Source organism: Gavialis gangeticus, unplaced genomic scaffold (genome assembly GCF_001723915.1).
Source record: "Gavialis gangeticus isolate Ggan-Ray unplaced genomic scaffold, GavGan_comp1, whole genome shotgun sequence".
Lineage (NCBI taxonomy): Eukaryota > Metazoa > Chordata > Crocodylia > Gavialidae > Gavialis > Gavialis gangeticus.
The window spans coordinates 1,971,077-1,978,150 of NW_017729020.1; positions in this window are offsets into that span (position 1 = coordinate 1,971,077).

Below are 7,074 nucleotides of genomic sequence, written 5' to 3' on the forward strand. Positions count from 1 at the left end.
ACAGGTTACTCAGAGAGGTTGTGGACTCTCCATCCTTGGAGGTTTTCAAGACTTGTCTAGACAATGCCATTCCTGGGATGATTTAGTTGGGCATGTTCCTGCTTTGAGCACGTGGTTGGACTAGATGACCTCCTTTACACATAAACTGGTTTAAGTGATCAGAAACTGGTTTAAACCTGTAACAGAACAGACATTCGGTGCATATAAACCAGTTTGAAAATGGCTGAAACCAGTTTGAGATAAACCTGGTTGAATGTAGTATCAGCCTTAACTGATTTGGCTCGAACTGGTGTATGAATTGTCTGTCCCAGACCCCTTCCTGGTTTGAGTTTAAATCAGAGATCCCCAGCATCCCAGCATGCTCTCTGGGTTCAGCTTCCTGCTCCAGCCCCGCTAGACTGCCTCTCCCCCCTGCCCAGAATAGGCCCCCAACTGTCCCCTTTGCTGGAGGCCAGAGGAATAACCTGCCTGGCTGTACCCCCTCCCTGCCACTGTGGCAGGAGGGGCAGAGCCCTTACTGAGGGCAGCAGCTGCTGTCACATTGTGGGGGAGAGCAAGCCCCTGCCCGGCAAGCGGCTACACTGCAGATTTGGGCTGTGCGTGGCAGCACTGGGGCCTGGGAGAAAAGCCCTGCAAGGCCCCACAGTGCTGTCACACTCCACAGCTGTTCTGCCAGCTCCACTGGGAAGCCCTGATGGGCTCCTGCCCTTTGGGCTCTCACCGCTCCAGCTGTTGGGCAGGGGCAGGGACAGCCCCTGCCACTTGTTCTGTGTTGGGGCAAGCGCCTGAGGGGGCTTATTCAGCCCCCATTATTCCCCCCTGAGCTTCAGCTGTGGCCCAGCCGGGCAGACCCCACAGCCAGCTGCTGCATAAGCCCCTTCCTGCCAGGAGTGGGTTGCCTGAAACACAGAGAGGCTGCTCGCGCCGCAGCAGGGTCTGCCTGGCCCAGCCTCTGCTGCCCTGTGCTTGAAGACAGCTCCCTGCTGGCAAGAGGCGGTTTATTCAGCCACTGCCTCCAAGCACAGGGCAGCAGCACCCAGGCAGACCCAACTGGCCAGCCCCTGCTGCAGTGCAAGTGGCCCCTCTGTGTTTTGAGCGAGCCCCTCCCGGCAGGAAGAGGCTTATTCAGCTGCTGGCTGTGGAGTCTGCCCTGCCAGGCTGCAGCTGAAGCTTGGGGTGGGGAATAATGTGGGGCTGAATAACTCACCTCAGTGGCTTGCCCCAGCACAGAACAAGCAGCGGGGGCAGGCTCTGCCCCTGCCCAGCAGCTATAGCGGTGAGTGATGAGTGCCTGGCAAGCAGGAGCCCATCACAGCTTCCTGGCGGGGCTCTGCTGCGGGGCTGGCATAGTGGCTATGGAGTGCAGGAGCACTGCAGGGGCTTGCAGGGCTCTGGCCTGCTCCATACCCCAGCGCTGCCGTGCACAGCCTGAGCCCACAGTGCATCCCCTCGCTGGGAAGGGGCTCACTGTCCCTCACAGTGACAGGGGCTGCCACCCCCAGTAAGGGCTCTGCCCCTTCCACCACAGTGGTGGGTGGAGGGCGCAGCCAGGCAAGGCCATTGGGGGTGGGCAGAGGGGGGTGGTTATTCATCCGGCCTCCAGAAGAGGGGACAGCTGGGGGCCTACTCCAGGCAGGGAGCCACCTGGCTGACAGTGTGGTAGAGGGGAAAGTAACTCTGCTCCCTGCCCTGCTCTGCCTCGGGCCAGGGTGCCCCTCTGCTGCAGCAGCAAGTGGGGAATGCAGGCAGATGGGGCTCAGGTCCCTGCCGGTAGCACAGGGAGGGGGGATTAAACCCCACTCTGACCAGCTCAGCCTTGGTTGGTCACAACCCCCAGCACAGCTTCCCTGCAGCTCGGGGCTGGTTTTAGCACCCCCTGGTGCCTGTCCTGAGCAACTGCAGGCATTTGCCCACATTGTCTCAGTCCAGAGAGCATGTTTGTCCTGTTACAAACCAGTTCAGCCTAGGCAGGTTAGACTAACCTGCAAAGGTTGAATTATTTCAGGCTCCGGCTTTCTGAACGTCTTCCCCTACGAGGTCCCTTCCAACCTAATTTTGTATGATTCTTGCCAAGTCAGGCTCCATGAGGGCAAAAAAGTAATGATTTAAAAATGGAGTTTGGTCATTCAATTAACAGGATTACATGAAGGGATTGCTTGTGATAGTAGGACATCCAACCTAGTGATCCAGCAGGTCATTTCCAGTCCTATGTTCTTAAAACCCAACCCGTGCAATTGCTTCAGAATCATGCTATTAAAAACGGTCAGTATTTTCCATGTCCTGTAATGGCCACTTAAGCCAATCTTGCCCTTAGGTAGAGCTGACTTAGAGAATGTGTTGGCTTCCTCCATACACCAGTACAGATCACTTCCAATGGCCTGACAGTGGCTTTCACTGGAACAATAACCAGCAGGGACCTGTTGAGGGGAATTTTGAGCTTCTGTGTAGCAATAAGATGCTTTGAATGAGCTTTTCCAAAAGCAGGTCAATGCTATACATTCTGTGTAACCTGCCAAAGGTACTGGTTCCTACAAAGATAGGCTATAGTTTATTTTAATTGCAGGTACATAATATATCCTGGGAATAAATCCATACCTGTTCTTTCATCACTAACGTATTGCACCTCCATGTTTCATGGTTTCCTTGGCATTTGGAGCAAACACTTTGTTTTGATCTGATTTCCTTGCTTTTGGATTTAAAGTGAAATAGTCACCTCCTTGTGAGTGGATGGCCTCTCATGCTGTTATGTGTTTTATTCTACCTGGTGCACAAATCTAGAGTGTTCAAGGCTATTAACACCCTGTCAGGAATTGCTGACATGACATAAATGAGATTTATTTAGTCTATTACTTTTAGAAGTAACCGGGTCAAATAATGTTAGGCTTGTCATGAGAAAATAATGTACAATCCATTAATACTCTACCGTGTGTGTGTGTGTGTGTAGATATATAGATAGAGCTACATATAGATATAGATATCTATATAAAAATAAAATGTACTATATAATTATCAATAGTCACTTATGTGCTCAGGCAAACTGTAAAAACTGCTTAGGTGTGAGGATGGATTCTCCAGTCTGTGAATCCCTTAATTGGTATTATACTGTGCTTTCTTAAGAATACTTTTATTTTATGAAAGATTTATGCTGCTGGGGCTAAATACTGAACTATGCTAATAGGATACCTTCTAATTTAAGTCAGTTGGAGAAAAAAGCAGGTACAGACAGTCTGACAGCTTGCAGTTTGAAACAAATGAATTGTGGGTAATGGCATGCATGTGTCTTGTGCTAGGGTCTTAGTGTACTTACTCACTAAACTGCTTATGGTCTTAAAGTTAAGCACCTGTCTGGTTCTTGTAGGACCGAGGCCAAGTACAGTGTGGGCTACCAGAGAAATCTTCTGATACCATTTAGTTCATTATCTGTTGAACTGTTTATCCACTCTTTGGCCCTGATGTTTCAAATACTTCATAGATTTCATAGACATTAGGGCTGGAAGGGACCACAGAAGATCACTGAGTCCAGGCCCCTGCCCCAGGGGCAGGAAGTCAGCTGAGGTCATAGGATCCCCACAAGATAACCATCAATGTCTCTTGAAGGCAGTCAAAGTGGGTGCTTGAACAACCTGCAGCGGCAGTCTATTCCAAACTGTGGGGGCTTGGACAGTAAAGAAGTTCTTCCTTATGTCCAGCCTGAAACAGTCATGGAGGAGTTTGTGACCGTTCAACCTTGTCATCCTTTGGGGCGCTCTGGTGAACAGGCATTCCCCCAGAACTTGGTGAGCACCCCTGAAAAACTTACAGATGGCCACTAGATCACCCCTGAGCCTGTGCTTTTGCAGGCTGAAGGGTCCATGGGTCTCTGCCTGTCAGCATAAGGTCTGCTTTCCTGACCTCTGATCATGTTTGTGGCTCTCCCCTGGACTCTCTCAAGCTTCTCCACATCCTTTTTGAATTGTGGAGCCCAAAACTGGATGAAATACTCCAGCTGTAGCCTCACCAAGGCCAAGTACAATGGGAGAATGATGTCCTGGGATTTGCTTGAGAAGCATCTATGGATGCAAGCTGGCATTTTGCTCACTTTACTAACAGTAGCATCACATCGAAGGCTCATGTTTGTCTTGTGGTCAGTCATGACCCCCAAGTCCCTCTCATCCATAGTGCTAGCTGGTGTAGTACTGCCGAGCCTATAACCATGCTGTAGGTTTTTCCTCCCAGGGTGGAGAACCTTGCATTTTTCAGTGTTAAACACCATCAGGTTCTCATCTGCCCATTTCCTGAGCCTGTTGCAGTCAACCTGGATCACCCTCCTGTCCTCAGATGTGGACGCTTTACCCCAGAGTTTGGTGCCATGAGCGACTTTGGCCAGTCTGCTTCTGATACCAATGTCCACATCATTAATGAAGATGTTGAATTGTGTAGGCCCAAGGACAGAGCCTAGGGGGACCCCACTGGTCACAGGGCACCATGACAATTGACTTTCATCAACCACCACCCTCTGGGTCCGACCACGGAGCCAATTCCCCAGCCAGCGGATCATGGTGAGGGTGAGGCTGCAGTTAGCCAGTTTTGCTAAGAGGTGATCATGGGATACCAGATCAAAGGCTTTTTTAAAGCCAAGACATATGACATCAATCTCTTCTCCCTTGTCCAGGTGATAGGTCACCTGGTTGTAAAAGGAAATATCATAGGTCAGGCAAGACCTACCAGCAACAAACCCCTGCTGGGTATCCCTTAGGATGTTGGCGTCTGCCAGGCCATTAAGGATGGCTTCTTTAATAAACTTTTCCAAGATCTTCCCTGGGATAGAAGTCAGGCTGATGGGCCTATAGTTAGTCGGATCCACTTTCCTCCCTTTCTTGGAGGATGGGTTGGGTCTCTGAGCGCCAGAAGTTCTCGAAGATCTGTGCCAGGGGCTGAGCTATGATGCTAGCCAGCTCCTTGAGTACCGTGGGGTATAAACTGTTGGGGCCGGCTGACTTGAAGGTATTCAGCCTCTCAAGGTATTCCTTCATGAGGTCAGCATTGATGGAGGGTAAGAAATCTCCCTCACCCAGGTCTCCCTGTCCAGTAATGGGCAGGGGTGTCTCATGGGAATGGTGAAAAATGGATGCAAAGTACCCATTTAGCAAGTTGGCTTTTTCCCGGGCGTCAGTTGTCAGTTGTCTCATCTGGTTTAGCAGGGGTCGAACGTTGCCCTTGCTTTTCTTCCGGCTCCCCCCATATCTAAAAAAGGACTTTTTATTGCCCTTGATATGTGTAGCTAGCTGGAGTTCCATTGCAGCCTTGGCTTTCCTGATTCGCTCCCTGCAGGTCCGGACCAGAGCAAAGTATTCCTTCTTGGAGGTGGATCCAGTCCTCTATCCTTTGTAGGTTTGTCTTTTTAGACGCAGAAGGTATGCTAGTTCCCTGGAGAGCCAAGGGGGCTGCTGTGCCCTTTTGCTGCCTTTCCTCCAGGATGGAATTGACTTTGCTTGTGTATCCAGGATTGCTCCATTGAGGAGCAACCATTCATCCTGAACTCCCCTTTAGGGCCTCCTGAGCTTGTCAAAGTCAGCTTTCCTGAAGTCAAGGAGCTCTGTATTGCTTACTGACTCGCCAGCTTTACAGTGGATGGTGATGGTGATCAGTTCGTGGTCCGTGTCACCCAAGTTCCCATTCATCGTTGGGTCACTGATTAAGTCGTCCCCCATTGCCAGAACCAGGCTGAGCAGCACTTTACCTCTCGTTGGCCCCTAGACTTCTTGTGTCAGATAGAGCTCATCCACGCATGAGAGAAAGCTTTGCAACCGCTCGGATTTGGCCGAGTGCTCTTTCCATGAGATGTCTGGGTAGTTGAAGTCTCCCATGACAACCATGCACTGGGAACATGCGCCCTCAGCCAATTCCCTGGTGAACTCCTGGTCAAGCTCTTGATCCTGGGAGGGAGGTCTGTAGTAGACTCCCACCATTGTGTCCCCTGTGTCGGGTTCCCCACGGATTTTCACCCAGAGGGTCTCCAGTCATCCACCCTGGGTGCCAGAGTCGGCTTGCAAGGATGTGTAGCTTTCCTTGACATAAAGAACTGCACTCCCGCCCCTTTTGTCCACTCGATCTCTCCTGTTCAGGGTATAGCCATCTATACCTGTGGCTCGGTCATGAGTGGAGTCCCACCAGGTCTCCGTTGTCTCTATGACATCATAATTATTTGTGTTAAGCAGGAGGACAAGTTCCTCTTGTTTATTCCTCTGGTGTACTTAGGGGCATACTTACCTTTTGATCCCATTCACAAGTACTTGTAGGATCAGGGCCCCTAAAAGAATAAAGAAAGTGCAATAAAGGAAGAATAATTATTTCCATTTTGCAAAAGGTAAGCTAAGGCATCGCAATTAAGTAAATTGTCCAAGGGCATCTAGTTACTCTGTAATAAAGACTGAAATGGAACCTCAGTCTTAATTTCAAATCCTTATGCATTGCTAATCCATAAGAACATCTTTTTCTACCAAGATATAGCACATGGTGAATAAGTTGTTGCTCTGCATTGCATGCATATAAATACACAGTCAAAGTTATTACTCCAGAGTTACAAACCTAACTGAAAGCAAACATCAGGCTGGTATAGGTAGAACCATAGAATACTTACTAACATGATAGTTCGGGTATCAGTCATATTATCAGGTCCTTCACACCCAGTGCAATGTCAATGGAATCGTTACAATGCAAATGCGGCTATGTAAACTCCCAAGACCCCCATGATAAAATTCATTAGACTTGTCCAGTTACTGTTCTAATGGTGTACAAATTTCAAATAATCCTTGACATTTATGTAATTTTTACCATTTAGAATCATTGCAAAAAATCCTACCTCATTCTCCCAAATGTAACCTCTTATTTGCTTACAGGGTCTATATGATATTTCATTCTATTTTCCCAAAGCAAGCACTTCAGTGTGCTTTTTATTCTTTCAAAAATCAATGTAGGCAGCCACAATACACAAATAAACTGCTAGTAATGAAGGAGAACAAGTGCTCCATGCGGGGGGGGGGGGGGGGGGGGGGGAGATTGCAAAGGGGAAGTTTTTTTTTGTTTTCAAGGTGT